Raw genomic sequence first — 15,462 nt, 5'->3', positions numbered from 1 at the left:
TTAATGTTTATTTGTGCTTTGCCTGAAAATATGTCTATGCACTACATGTATGCCTGGTGCATGCAGAGGACAGAAAGGTTTGTTGGATCTCCTGAAACTGACATTCTAAGCAGTTGTGAGCTGCTGTGTATGTCTTGGGAATTTAAACCCCATCCTTTGGAGGAGCTCTTAATGACTAAGCCATGTCTCCAGCCCCTGTTAAAAGCTATGATAAAAATATTTATCTTGTTCCACATCCAAACATTTATAATAATTCCAGGCAAGGTGATATATACCGCTAATTCCAACACTCAAGAGGCAGAGGCAAGAAGATCTCTGTGAGTTGGAGGACATCAATATGTAGAATATTCAGTTACAAGACAACCCAGGACTACATAAATCCTGTCTCAAAACAAAAAACCAAAAAATTATGATAAAGTAACAAAGCACATGACAAAGCATTTGATTTTTTTCCTTTAATTGTTCTGTACATGATCAAATTCATAATTCTGAGAAACCATATAAAGGTATACCATGTGTAATCCCCATATCTTGCTGTTCATTGGAAATTACACCCCTCAAATGCATTGAATTTGACAGATCTTTTACATAGTGTTGAAACTGCAGAGATAAAAGAAAATCCATCATGAAAGAAAAAGCTGTTAAATTCTTACCTTTTATTCACCTTCAAAATCTTTATACTAGAGTCAAATCGTATAAATATCAAGGTGATTAACTAAAGAGACAGGCTGTGAATGTGACATCACTGGAATGCTGACATACAATTTAGAAATCGCCAAAGGCTAAGAATATGGTAACACATACCTTTAATCCCAGCTCTCTGAAGGCTGAGGAAGGTGGATCTCAAGGCTAATCATGTTTAAACAGCAATTTCCAAAACAGAGGCACTTAGTCTTGGGGAAAGAAATTAGGGCATTGGGGAAATCATTTTGAAGTACTGAAGGAAAACGGGAAATTTAACTCTGAGTTAAAATAAAATGATATAGCTTCCTGTTTTAGTTTGTTTGTTTGGTTTTTTTTTTTGGAGCTGAGAATCGAACCCAGGGCCTTGCGCTTGCTAGGCAAGCACTCTACCACTGAGCTAAATCCCCAACCCTGGTTTGGTTTTTTATTGTTGTGAAGAGACACCATGACCATGACAACTCCTATAAATGAAAATATTTAATTGCGGGGGTGGGGGGGGTGTCTTACAGTTTCAGAGGTTCAGCCCATCACGGTGGGGAGCATGGCAGCATGCAGGCAGACTTGGTGCTGGAGCTGAGAGTCCTATACCTTGACTCAAGAGGCTACAGGAAGTTGACTGACAGTCACATTGAGGGAAGCTTCAGAAACAAACCTCAAAGGCCACCAACACAGTGACATACTTCCAACAGAAGGTGTGACCCAGATTAAAGGTGTGCCCTTCCAGCCTCAAGTTCTGGATTAAAGGTGTGTGTCATCCAGCCTTCTCCAACGAGACCACACTTCCTCCAACAAGACCACACCTAATAGTGCCACTGCTTATGAGCTTATGTGGGCCAAATACATTCAAACTACCACACTTAGATTAACTACCAGTAGACCTTCATGGAGGTAAAGGAGACTTGTGGGACGCGCCCTTAGCCATGATGACGTGGCAATTTCCCATTCTTACAAAATTGCTTATTGTTAGTATCTTTTGAATAGTTTTAAGTCTCTGTATTACTACCAACTGCACTAGAAGACTTCTTTCACCAAGGGTGAGTGCCGGTGGCCATGTCAGAGTAGCAGCGGGTGTCAATTGAAGTTCAAGGTGTCAGCCCACAAGGAGGAGACTCACTGATGGGCCAATCTCAGTCAGGCAAGGCTCCCCAAGACCACAGACCCCAGAGTTTCTTTTCCTTCTGCTGTGCCTCTACATGTTTGCTGTTGCTATCTTTCTCTGATATCTGCCATGGTTGAATTGGGTGTGGGGAGAGTCTCTACTGCCTATAATGTAATGTGTTTGTCTCAAGGAAACATCCCATTCTACTGGGCATTTTTACCTGTGGATTACTATGAAGATGATTTCTTCTTATACTATACTATCTAATTGATAATAATAATATTAGCTGATACAAAGTTTTGATGAATACAGGTAAATACAAGGGAATGTTATATGCTTAGAGCCTATGAGTTTCACTTCAGGAGCTGCCTAGATCATAACTGAAGTTAATGATTAGAGAAACAGTTGAACCCCAGGAGCCAGGCAACATGAGTTCCTTTCATTTTAATGCTGAAAGACACAGTCCAAGTTTGGGTGTGCGTCATTACCTGAAATAAAGTGTTTTTACCTTTGTAGGAATTTAGGAGAATCACTATATGGGGTAGATATTAGATTGAACACGTGTTTTTTTAGAAGCACCTTGACCTTAAAGAATCCCTGTGGAAAACAATGATTGCTTTACAGAGGGGGGCCTTGCAGCCATCCCATGACTTTGGTCACAAGACACCTTAGGCACACCTGGGGCTCTTGTATTATTGTGTATTACACACAATGCATAATGAAGGACTAGAGTCATGGAGGGAGGTGATAGTCTTCTTCAGTAAGACATGTAAATTAAGGTTAGGGACCTTGGTATGAGGAAATACTTCATGTAACAATCTATAAGTATGCTTTTGTATGGCTGTTCAGCTTCATGGCCAACCTAGTCCAGTTCAGTCAGTCCATAAGAAAAGGCTGGAGAATAAAGAAGGAAACCATCAAGAGAGTATGTGAGTATGTTTTTCACTAACCCTCTCAGATAAGAAAAATCTAGTTTGCGTCAATGCTATGGATTTTCCCTTTGAGTCCTGTGCTGCCTGGAGGCTGGTCCCACAGACAGCGTTAGATGAGAACAGTACAAGTTGATAATTATAAACATAAATATTTTTCTGGCAGATTAACAACATGATCATTAGCAAAAAATCAATAGGTTCTGCCCTTGAACCTGTGGTTACCAAGCCCTGATTTTATCATGTCATAAATTTCTATGATGTAGGCTTGAAATCCAATCAGGAGCGAGGTTGATTATGTTCATAAATAATGGTGCCAGTATTGCACCAGTGCATGCATCTTGACTAGCAGGTTATATATATATTGTGTGTATATATATTGTCAGATGCATAGTCCAGGAGTAAGATCATTGACATTATTTCTCTGAGAACAGCCTGCACAGGACCTTACATTACAGTGCTACAAAATCTAGCCAGCAGGGAGAGTTCACTGGTAAATTCAAGATTGCTCTGTCTTTTACAACCGAAGTCTTTGGAGTCTTCAGCAGCACCATGTATTTATGGTGGCTATTGCAGCCTGAAAAACCAGCTTTTAGGACTGCACCTAGGGTTGCAGAAAGAATGCTTTTCAGAGCAGTGGGATTTTAGTAATTTTTTAAAATCTGAGTATCTTTAGAAATAAGTTTATCTATCTCAACGAATTAGACTCGGACATGAACTGAGGGGGTCATATGCAATTCTTTTACAGCTCCAATTTTCCTTTTTTTTTTTCAGAGCTGAGACTCGAACCCAGGGCCTTGCGCTTGCTAGGCAAGCGTTCTACCACTAAGCTAAATCCCCAACCCCACAGCTCCAATTTTCTAGCTTTTTTTTTTTAGCTCTAATTCTCTAGCTTCCTTTCAACACAAATTTTCTAGCTTCTTTTCAGTTCTGATTTCCTGGCTTTTTTGTTCTATGTGGCTTATATAAACAGTCAACAGAAGGCTTGAGGCAATAAAAAGAAAAGTTACAAAAGCTACATCCCAGGGTCATAGCACATTCCATGACAATGCATACACAGGGACATGGTGCTTGGCACTTTCCTGGCAGTGGTATTGAAAGTGTTCCAAACATAAAAATATATTCTCTTATCCTGTTTTTAACCCCACATCATAAGGCAGGGAACTTGATACCCTTTATTCAAGGCTGTGAGGCCAAACCATCCTCTGTTGTTCTGGCTAATTGGGAAACTTTCCCCACAACTGTTTCTGTCTGGATTTGGTTCATTGGTTAATTGCTGTTCTTGTCCTCCATATAAATTTTAGGACTTAAACAAACAATTAGTTACCTGAGCCTTGAATTTTACACGATAAACTGAGGTTGGAAGTTTGTGCATGGTCTTGATTGCTAAGGGATTTAGTAGGGAGTGGTCGCTGGTCTCTGTTATCAGCCAGGCCTCACTAGAGAAACTGGCATAGTATTTTAGGTTGCTTTGTATTTAATAACCTTGGTTAGACATCTGCAACTCAGTCCCTGTGCATATCCATTTACAGAGACATTCAGTCTAGTTCGAATTTGCTCTTGAGGTTTTGAATCAGTAAGCTGTATGTGGCTTGTCTTAGAATTGTGAAGAAATTGTTTACTATACCAGTCTGAGCTAATGATAAAAAACAGGGCCTAAGTGTCTTAAAGATTTTGTGGAACAATAGATCTAGTTATGAAGCGCATCCTAGTAAATTTGTGTTTATCAAAATTATATAGCTTAATGAGAAGTCATTGTCTTGATCATTCATAAATATATGTGCTCAGTAGATGGAATATATGCATGCAATAAACACAAGCAGTGGGGGAAATACCCATAGCTGTTTTTAGGGAAGAAATGTAGTAGCACATCGGAAAAATTACAGACAGAAGAAACAGTGTTCACTGTCAGTAGACCCGTAAGTCTTGCTTGAGATTCCTCCATCAGGGAGTTATTTCTCTGGTGAGTCAACAACTGAATTATCAGTTGCCATCTGCTTTATATTCTTAATGGCTTCTGGCAGGTGGCCAAGGAAGAGTACTGGCAATGACCTGTTTTGTTTGGGGTGGCTCTGGGGCCTCCCTGACCAGGACGGCCTAGGCAGATAACCAGTACCTGGTACAATGAGTTCTGTTTAATACCCATGGTGTCTGGGAGGAGCATTATACACCTATGTGGGAAACCTCTCTTCAAAGTTTTAAAATCATATTTACTATCAATTTGTAAGATGGGAGATTTCATAAGGCTTCTTCATACATCTGTCTTTTTGTTTAACCCACCCACTCTTTCTCTTTTCTACCTGCCCCATCTCTGTTAAACATCTAGACACATTTTCCAATGACCCATTGTTCTATAGCAATGCATTCTATTCTTGCCTCTTTTTTTTTTTAACGTGGGTTGCAAAATGATAGGCTACTATGTAGCTTCTTCATGGTCACCTCATTTGGTTGTCCTTTCATCTGCCCCCTCTCTTCTCCATCACTACACAGCATATTTGCAATATTCTACCTCCAGGATTCCCACTCTCTAATTTCATATCACCTATATTCTCCTCTTCAACCTCTCCCTGCATTTCTCCACTAATGATCCATCTCCAATTCCTGGTTTCTACATGAGTCTTACTGGAACACATAAAGCAAAAAGTTTGAAGCTGATTTGGAACCAGCATGGGACTGGATTAGCCCCTCTGTATATGGGAGACAGTTGTGTAGCTTGGTCTGTTTGAGGGGCTCCTGGCAGTCAGGATCTATACCTGGTACATGAGCTGGCTTTCTGGAGTCCATTACCTATGGTGGGATACCTCGCTCAGCCTTGATGCAGGAGGTAGGGGTTTTATCCTGCCTCAACTGAATGTACCAGGCTTTACTGACTCTCCATGGGAGGCCTTACTCTTTTGGAGGAGGGAATAAAGGGTGGGTTTGAGGGCGAAGCTGTGGGGAGTGGGAGGAGAGGTGAGAGGGGGATCTGTGGTTGGTATGTAGAATGAATAAAAAGTTTTTAATTAAAAATGTTTGAAGCTGAGACCCACATTTGAGAGAAATCATGATGTTTGACTATTAGGACTTAGGTAATTGCACTCATCATGATTTCCAGTTGCTACATTTATATCCTGATTTTACATTTTCATTTTTATTTACACCTGAGTATTATGCCAGGTTATATTAATATGTATCACATTTTCATTTACCAATGTTTTAGTTCATGGGCATCTAGGTTGATACCATCACCTAGATACACTGACTAAAGCAGCATTGAGTGTGATGAGTAATTACTCATTGGTAAGATGGACAGTCCTTGGGGTTCATGCCCAGGAGTCATTGTTAAGAATCAGTTTCCTCTGAGATTAAACCCTTCCATCTAGGTATAATCTCGTTAAAACACAGGACATGAAAAGAGAGGTAAAGGGATAGGGTGCTATAATGGGAGGTGGTACATTCAGTCCAGTAGAGAAGCTTCCAAAGCTCAGGAATAGAAAACGTAATAGCTTCAGTAAGTCAAAGAAACTGATAAGATTCACAAGTGCCCTCCTGCTTCAAGCATATGTAATTGGTAAGGACTGCTGTCACTGTCAGACAAGCTGAGCTGCACTAAGATGATCAGACCAGCCAGGAAGCAGACACCAGGCAAAGTGCCCGCACCAGACAAGACAAACTGCCTGCAGGAGGTAGTGAGGGGCTTGAAAGACACGTCCAACCTCCCTTGAGTTGCCTGTAAGCTGTGCAGAGATGCCCAGGTTTCCAGCTTCATTAGCCATCACTGTCACTGCATAAGGCAGCTGGCATTGAGTCCTCTGTGTTTCTATAACTAATTCCTCACCCATGGTCTTGTAAGTCACCCCAATAAGATGCATCGGTCCACTTGACTTTAGAGATGATTCAGTGGTTCAGAGTACTGTCTGCTCTTTCACAAGACTCCCTTTGAATTCCCAGCACCCTCACATGGGCACTCAATATGCAGCATCACTCCAGGACATCCATTGCCCTGTGCTTGCCTCATCAGGCACAAGGAACACACATTGCACACAGGCATACATGGAGACAAAACACCCCTAGAAAAGAAACCTCAATTTTTCATCAAGTTGGAATTTATTGGTTTCTCAGTGTTGATTTGTTATTGGTTCCTTATCTGTGATATGTAGATATTTGTCATTGTTTCCACAGGAATAGTGCCACAGACCAGTTCTGTAATTAGGTCACAGAGGAGTTGTGTGTTGTTTTTTTTTTCTCTCATTTTATTTATTCATTTATTTGAGAACATGTACAGTGATTTCAAAAGTTGATTCTCTAGTTCTCACTCCCATGACACAACCTCCTTTACTCATTGATGCGAACATTAATTATTATTTTTGTTCCTGCCGGTGGCTATTGTAGCTAGGGCAACATGGATGCTTAAAGGAGTCCTCGTCTGCATTTTCCCTGATAGGTATATGGCTTTTTGGTTTGTTTCAGTGTCACTTTGGACTTGTTGTTGTTTGTTCCTGTGGTAGTTTGAATGTAATTGCCCCCATAAGCTCATAGGAGTGGCATTATTAGGAGCCGTGGGTTTGCTGGATTGAGTTTGGCCTTGTTGGAGGAAGTGTATCACTGTAGGGACAGGCTTTGAAGTTTCCTATGCTCAGGGTAATGCCCAGTGTGTCAGTTAACTCCCTGTGTGGCCTGTAAGATGTAGGTCTTTCAGCTTCTTTTCCAGCACCATGTCTGTCTGCATGCTGCCATACTCTCTGCCGTGATGATAATGGACTGAAGCTGTGACACTGTAAAGTGGGCCAACCCAATGAAAGGTTTTATTTCATAAGAGTTGCCGTGGTCAAGGTGTCTCTTCACAGCAATAGAAACCCGAAGACAGAAGTTGGTACCAGGGACTGGGGGATTGCTATGACAGGTCTGACCGTGTTTTTGTTTGCAGTAATATGGACTTTGGGATTGAGGATTAGAAAAGCAGTTATTTCTGCTTTAAGTCATGCTTAATGTGCCATCCTAGTGGGAGATGGAAGACAGTAGTGCTGGGTGTGATTTGTTTGAACTGTGGGAATCGCGAAGTTTCAGAGAAGTGAAAGGATGGTCAACAGCACTGGTGGCGGCGCTAGTTACCTCAGGGAAAGGTTACGATCAGGGCAGAACCCAGTGTTAGTCTTTAGAGCTTTATTAGGAGGGAAAGGGGGGAGGAGGAGGAAGAGGAGTGCCAGGCCTGGAGACAGAAAGCATGATGGGGGCGGGGAGAGGGAGCAGAGCAGAGAAGGTAGAGTCTGCATCTAGCTTTTAAGGTGCAGATTGTGTGACCACACCATGCGTGCATAGTCGCCAGAGCCCCCTGATGACATAAGACACAAGACCCCGAGCTGAGCATGTGCAGAAGTGAGGGCAGGATCCTCACTATAAGAATGTTAGATGCTGCCTCAAGACTGGTCTTGCAATATTTTGGTAAAAACAGTGGCTGTTTTGTCCTTGTCCTAAGAGTCTGGCTGAGGCGAAAGGAAAGAATTTTGGATTTATTCCATTGGCAGAGGAAATCTCAAAACAGCCTAGTATAGACTATACTGTGGTTGTTAGTGGTAATTCTAAAGAACATTTAGAATGAAAAGGAGCAAGCTGAGCAGGGTAAATTACAAAATGTAAATTTTGAGGAGAAAAAGAGCACCAGAAAGTGGAATTAAACTAAGTCCTATGTCCAAGGAGATAAAGGGATTGAGAATTTAAGTAAAAGGAGTGGTGAGCTCAGGACAAGATCTGGCCCAGCTAAGTTTCCATCTTGTGAATAGAAGAGCTCAGAGTTTTTAATCCCAGGACTGGGAAGACAGAGGCTGGTGGATCTCTGAGTTTGAGGCCAGCCTAGTTTACAGAGCAAGTTCAAGGACAGTCAAGTTTACGTAGTAAAGGTAACAATCACAACCAGGAGGAGTGAGGATGTAATTGAACCAGGGGCCAAGTTCCAGCTCCAATAAGCAACAGAACTTGGCAGCTTTGGCTATGTGGTTCTGGCTTTAGAGTTAAAGATAGAAGAAATAGGTTATGTAATTTGCTTCCAAGCCTAAAGGAACCTGCTAAGGCCAGGCATTTTGGGGCCCAGAACTGCTTGGCTACACTGCTGCTGCCGTGACAGGCTTGATAACAACCAGGCAGGAGAATAAGCCTGAGCTTTGGTTTACTGGCAGGCAGCACCAGATCCAGGAAAAGCCATAAACTGACACCACTCAGGGATGGACCAGCATCTAAAGGGGAAGTACCTGACATTCCAAGTATTCCAAATCATTAGGTAAGATTAGATAAGATCACCAGCAGTCCCTGGGCCTAGCACATGCCTATTCCCTTTCACCAAGATACCCCTAGACAAATGTCAGCCAATCGAGGTCCTGAACCCTGGAAATCCCCTCACCACAATCTGTGCTGTGATAAAAACCCCACCCCAGCTGGGCTTGCAGCTCTCCAATTGTATTGCTGCATTGGACACATGGATGCAAGATCAAGCTTGAATAAAGGCTCTTCGCTTTTGCATACAGAGTCAGTCTCTGTGGTGGTCTTTAGGGATCCCCATGACCAGGACATAATAGCATGTGTCAGGAGTGTCCCTGAATGGAGGCCTAGTAGAGAAGCCATTTTGTGAAGCTGTAAATTTGAAACCTGGATTGCCTTGGAGAAACCAAGATGTTAGAGATTCCATGTGTTCCCAAAAATATTGTGCAGGCTAATAAACTTATCTGGGGTCAGAGAACAGGATAGCCACAATATTAAACATGAGCATATGCAGTGATAGCACAAGCCTTTAATCCTAGCATTCCAGAGACAGAAATCCCTCTGGATCTCTGAGTTCAAGGCCACATTGGAAACAGCCAAGCATGGTGACACACCCCTTTAATCCAAGAAACCCAGCCTTTAATCCCAGGGAGAGATGGTAGAAAATAGAAAGATTATATAAGGTGTGAAGACCAGAAACTAGAAGCATTTGGCTGGTTAAGCATTCAGGTTTTGGAGCAGCACAGTTCAGCTGAGATTCATGTGGATGAGGACTCAGAAGTTTCCAGTCTGAGGAAACAAGACCAGCTGAGGAACTGTCGAGGTGAGGTAGCTGTGGCTTGTTCTGCTTCTCTGATCTTCCAGCGTTCACTCCAATAACTGGCCTCAGGTTTGATCTTATTAATAAGACTCTTTAAGATTCATGCTACATCTGGCGCTCAACATGGCAAGAATTCATTAAAAAACCACTTGGTGAGGCAGTGGGTCCGGCTCCCTAGCTCCGGAGCTCAGGCCTAGCCCCAGCCTAACCTGGGCCTAGCTCAGCTTAGGACTCAGGCCCAACCTACCTTAGCTACGAGCGGTTACCGGGCAGCTGGAGTTACTTGCTTAAAAAGCCGGTGCTACAAACAACTCAGGCCTGCAGGAGCTACCGCTAATTGCAGTAGCTACACGCAACTGCAGATAGGCTGCTTTTAGCTGAAACGCCAGTGCACATGGTCAGTTGGAGCTTAAGGAAACCAGAGCCTAGGCTTGACTCGGCTCAAACGGGAACATGTGGTTGGATTCAAGCTTTTAGTCAGAATGTGGCCATGCTTTCTTGTTCTCTCTCTCTCTCTCTCTCTCTCTCTCTCTCTGGATTCCCACCTCGGATGCTAGGTAGTTGTTTTGAAATTCCTTTGGATTTCTACTGTTCTACACAGAATTGGTAATTCAATTATATCAGATATTTTAAAGGAAACTGTTTAAAAGAGATTTTTTTCCCACATTTAAAAAAATGGGTTGTATGTGTACATTGGAAGAAAATTCGGCTTTGTTTGAAATTTTAGGAAGTCTGACAATGGAACAACTATATCAGAAGATTAATGTTGATCGAATTATGTACATTATTATTCTCCTTATCCTTATTTTACAATTTAAAAAGATAGTCTATTTAAGTGTCAGGATAAAAATTTTAGAAAAACCTGTTAAACCTGTTAAAATGAATTATAGAGAACTTCAGATTCAGACAGAAAAAATTAACAATGAAGTTGTTTCAGGATTAGATTATAAGGTTACAGAAAGAATTGGCCTTGGTAGAAAAGGAAGTACATGAAGGGCATGTGGATCGTATTGATCTAAAGCTGGGTTGCATTTTGGTTACTTTACCTTCTAGGCATTCTCAAACAGGAATATTAATGCAGAGAGAAGATATTATAATGGAATGGATATTTTTACCAAATAAACTGAATAAAAAATTAAAAACTTATGTGGAAAGAAATCTGACTTAATTTTGAAAGAAAATTGAGACTTCGTCAATTAGCAGGAATAGACCCAGCAGAAATTGTTGTACCTTTAACTAAAGAAGACATTGAAAAATTATGGACAGAAAGTGAACCTTGACAAAGAGCTTGCAGTAATTTTTTTGGAGAAATTAACAGCAAATATCCCAAAAGCAACAAAATTGATCTTATAAAGAGAGCTGATTGGATCTTGCCTCAAATTGTATGGGGAAAAACCCATATCTGGAGTTTTATACAGATGCCAACAAACAAGGAAAGGCAGGTTACAAATCAGAAAATTTAAGTAAAGTGTTCGAAGTCCTTAAAATTCAGTTCAAAAATCGGAATTGTATGCTACTCAATTGGTATTAATGGATTTTTCAGAACCTCTCAACATAGTTACTGACTCTCAGTATGCTGAAAGAGTGGTATTACATATTGAGACTGCAGAATTTATCCCTGATGCTTCAGAATTAACTTCACTATTTATTCAATTACAAGATACAATCAGGGAAAGGAGTCATCCTTTATATATAACTCACATCTGATCCCATACTGGTCTGCCAGGCCCTCTACCACAAGGTAATGATGAGATTGATAAATTATTGATAGGATATGTGATGTGCTGGAGGCCTCAGAATTTCATTAAAAACACCATGTCAATAGTAAAGGTTTAAAAAAGGATTTTTTCCATAACCTGGCAACAAGCCAAGGAAATTGTAAAGAAATGTCCTACTTGTTCCTTCTACAATCAGCCACCATTAGCAGCAGGATGGAACACAAAGGGTACTCAGAGGAATGAAATCTGGCAGATGGATGTGTTTCCCTTTGCGGAATTTGGAAAATTGAAATATGTACACCATACTATCGATACTTATTCAGGATTTCAATGGGCGACTGCTTTGAGTTCTGAAAAAGCTGATTCTGTAACCACTCATTTGCTAGAAGTTATGGCCATCATGGGTATACCTGCACAAATTAAAACTGACAATGCTCCAGCATATGTCTCTATTAAAATGAAACAGTTTTTTGCTTATTATGATATAAAGCATACTACAGGTATACCACATAATCCTACAGGCCAAGCAGTTATAGAAAGATCCAACAGAACTCTAAAGGACATGATAAATAAACAGAAAGGGGTAACAAAAACCCCCAGAAATAGACTGTACAATGCTCTATTAACTTTGAATTTTCTCAATGCAAATGAGAAAGGAACAACAGCTGCAGAGAGACATTGGATAATAGAAAAAACTACAGAATTAAATCAGCCTATATACTTCAAGGATGTGCTGACCTTGGAATGGAAACCAGGGTATATGTTGTGTTGGGGACGAGGTTTTGCTTTTGTTTCTGCAGGAGAAGATAAGCTGTGGGTACCATCAAAATTGATAAAGGTTCGATTTGAACAAGAGAGACCTCTTAATTAGAGGAGGTGATAGTTCATCAACAGACATAACTATCCAGTTTAAACTCACTTATACCATTAATATATGCCTTTTCATTTAATCAGATATAACTTGCCAAAAGGGAACCTCCCCAAAATTAGTCTTGGGGAAGAGTTTTTGTTTTTGTTTTTGTCTTTTAGGAGAATGAAGGCTAAGGAATCTGAAGAACACTGGACAAATGAGACAACTGAAGAAAAAGGACAAATCATCTGTCCCAGGAAAAGGAGTAAAATGGCCTATTGGTATATCATCTACAAAATTTCATAAATCTTCCTAAATGTTTGTTTCTGCTATTTTCTAAAAAACAAAACACTATTTGTCTTCTTGTAGTCCCAGGTCAATTAAAATTTAAAGCTGACGTTGGAGTTGGAGAATGGCTCTCTCCTTCTTTAAACTCAAGCATGTTGTTAAAAGGAAAATGAAAACTCCCTGTATCATACCAGCAGAAAGAGCCATCTTCTGCCATGGGACAGGAGAAAAACCAAATTAATTAAGGGACTATTCTATTACTAATCTCAATTCTTTGATTCTATTCTGATTCTTTAAACTTTTCTTAAAGTATGAATTTTATATCAAAATTTACTATATATATTAAACTTTGTTAAGATAATAATGGTCATATAGAGTATTAACTAATTCTAGAGAAAAGGCTTCAATTAGCTGCCTATACATGTCTTTGTGTTCGAGTCTCTTACCAGTTTTCTGCAGGAAATTACGGCCAGGCCTAACATCATTTGAAATCTCCAGGAAGAAGATGGGGCTCCACAACAACAATTCAACGTGGACAATAGTAATATCACTAAGCTGACAAACATCATCTACAGATCAGCTTTGGACTACAAAGTGCTTAGAGCAATTCTGAGATGGCTAGCTGAGATGATCCAGTTTCAAAGACTACTTGAATAAGGCAGTTGAACAGGCAGTGGGCCAATGGCTTCTGAGGTGCAGTGAAACAGCAGATGAAACAGTTATTCTTGAAGAATAACTAAGCTCACCCCTCTCAATAATAGACTGGCATTTAATAGAGGGATGTGGAGAAGAATGGGATGCCAAGATAAAGCCACACACACACACACACACACACACACATACACACACACACACACACCCACACCAAAGAAGAATGGACAGCTGAATTAAAAAAAAATCAATAATTTTTAGAATTTAAAATCCTGAATCATGACATGACACTAATGGAATTCATGTGTTTCTGGTACATGGACAGCTCTCACCAAATGTGAGGTCGAACTGTTGACCTTGTATACATCCTAGTTCACAAATGAGTCTGTCAGATACGCTAAGCCTGTAGGCTGAAGATGATGCCCCAACACTGCGGTGAAACCTCAGGTGACTGTCCAGGCAGCTGGCTGTTTCTGTCAACTCACATTTTTTTTTTGGAAGCTGCTTGCATGCACTTCCTGTTTTTATTTTTTATTAGGTAGTATTATTTTCTTCTTGGGTCTCTGAGGGAGTTGAAGATCAGCTATAGTTATAGTTTTTCTTAAGAATTTCAGAAAAGAAACTCACTAGAGCTGTAAGTGTATTAATTTGAAAGACATTATAAGACAGTCCCGTTAGTAATATAAGTTAGGATAGAAAGTGAATCAGGCACATTTTGGACTTACCAAAATAGGATAGATAATGGAATTACTTTCTCTGAATTTGTCAAATGCAAATGGACTAGACATTGTTTAGGTATTTATTGCTTGTATATATGGTATATATAGTTATTGTACTTTTGTATATAGTTTTTCTTATATTAGTTATAACTTTTTTCCTTTTTTCTTTTTATTAAAATAGAAAAGAGGAAATATATTGATATTTTATTTGTATTGAAATGTGATTTTATTTGTATGTTAATAAAGTTGCCTTGGGGTCAGAGCAAGCCATAGCAGAAGCTGGGCGGTGGTGTTGCATGCCTTTAATCCCAGCACTTGGGAGGCAGAGCTAGGCAGATCTCTGTGTGTTCAGGGATACAGCCAGCATGGAGACACACGCCTTTAATCTCAATACCAACCACAGAAGACCTGGAGGTCTGTACAGACAGGCAGTGACAAGGAGGTCATGTGGCTGGGTTTACAACCAATAAGAAAGCAGAACAGAAAGTCTATAAAAAAGAAAAAAACACACAGAAACAGCTCTCTTGCGGAGAGGAAAGACAGAGCAGCAGTGAAGGGTAAGGTTTTCAGCTCTCAGCTATTGCTCTGACCTCTTGGCTTTTAACTCTGCAATTGGCTGTGTTTCTTATTTAACAAGACGATGACATCTACAAGTGCAACATCTGTAAAAAATTCTTTACCAAACTCCTTTCCGCTTTGCTGACTACAACACACTTCTCTCTCTTAGACTAGTTCCACTCCCTGTTAGCAGTTTTCCTTAGCAAGTATTCCACAACTCTGGCATCTCCAACATTTTGGCATCTCCAACATTTTGGCATCTCCAACATTTTGGCATCTCCAAGGCAATTCAGGCTTCACATTCACAGCTTCATACAATGTGCTCTCTAAACTTACACTCAGGTACACACCTGAGACATTCCTGGCCTCAAGAGCTTTCATTAGTCATGGAGGACAACTCCATAATCTTTCTTCTATCCGTGACTTTAGAGCCAGAATTATATGGCCCAAACTACCAAGTTTTGCTGCTTGCTGGGGTTGGAACATGGCCTTCTCATTCAAGTACATCTTCACCAACTTTCTGTTTTACATGAATTCTTCTCTGCCTAATCTTGGCTGTCTTGAAACTTACTCTATGGATTAGGCTGGCCTTGAAATCTAAAATCTGCCCACCTCTGCCTCCCCAGTGATGGGAGTAAAGGCATGCAAAACCACACTGGGTTCTAAACTTTTCTTTAATTCCTTTTCACAAATTCAAAGCTTTGATTGGTAGGCTCTTGCCCTGAGGTCAGTACTTCCTTTATTCCATTTCACATCAGGATTTCCTTTAAACTGTTTATCTCCTTGGACACAGACTTAGGTACATTCCACTTCTTGGTGACTTCTTTTTCCTTGAACTGTACATTTTATTTTCCTTGCTCAGCTTGCTCCTTTTTATTACAGATCTAATTGGTTTTCTGCTCCTCACATAATAGA

This window comes from Onychomys torridus, unplaced genomic scaffold (genome assembly GCF_903995425.1).
Source record: "Onychomys torridus unplaced genomic scaffold, mOncTor1.1, whole genome shotgun sequence".
NCBI lineage: Eukaryota > Metazoa > Chordata > Mammalia > Rodentia > Cricetidae > Onychomys > Onychomys torridus.
This window is presented reverse-complemented; position numbering follows the sequence as displayed.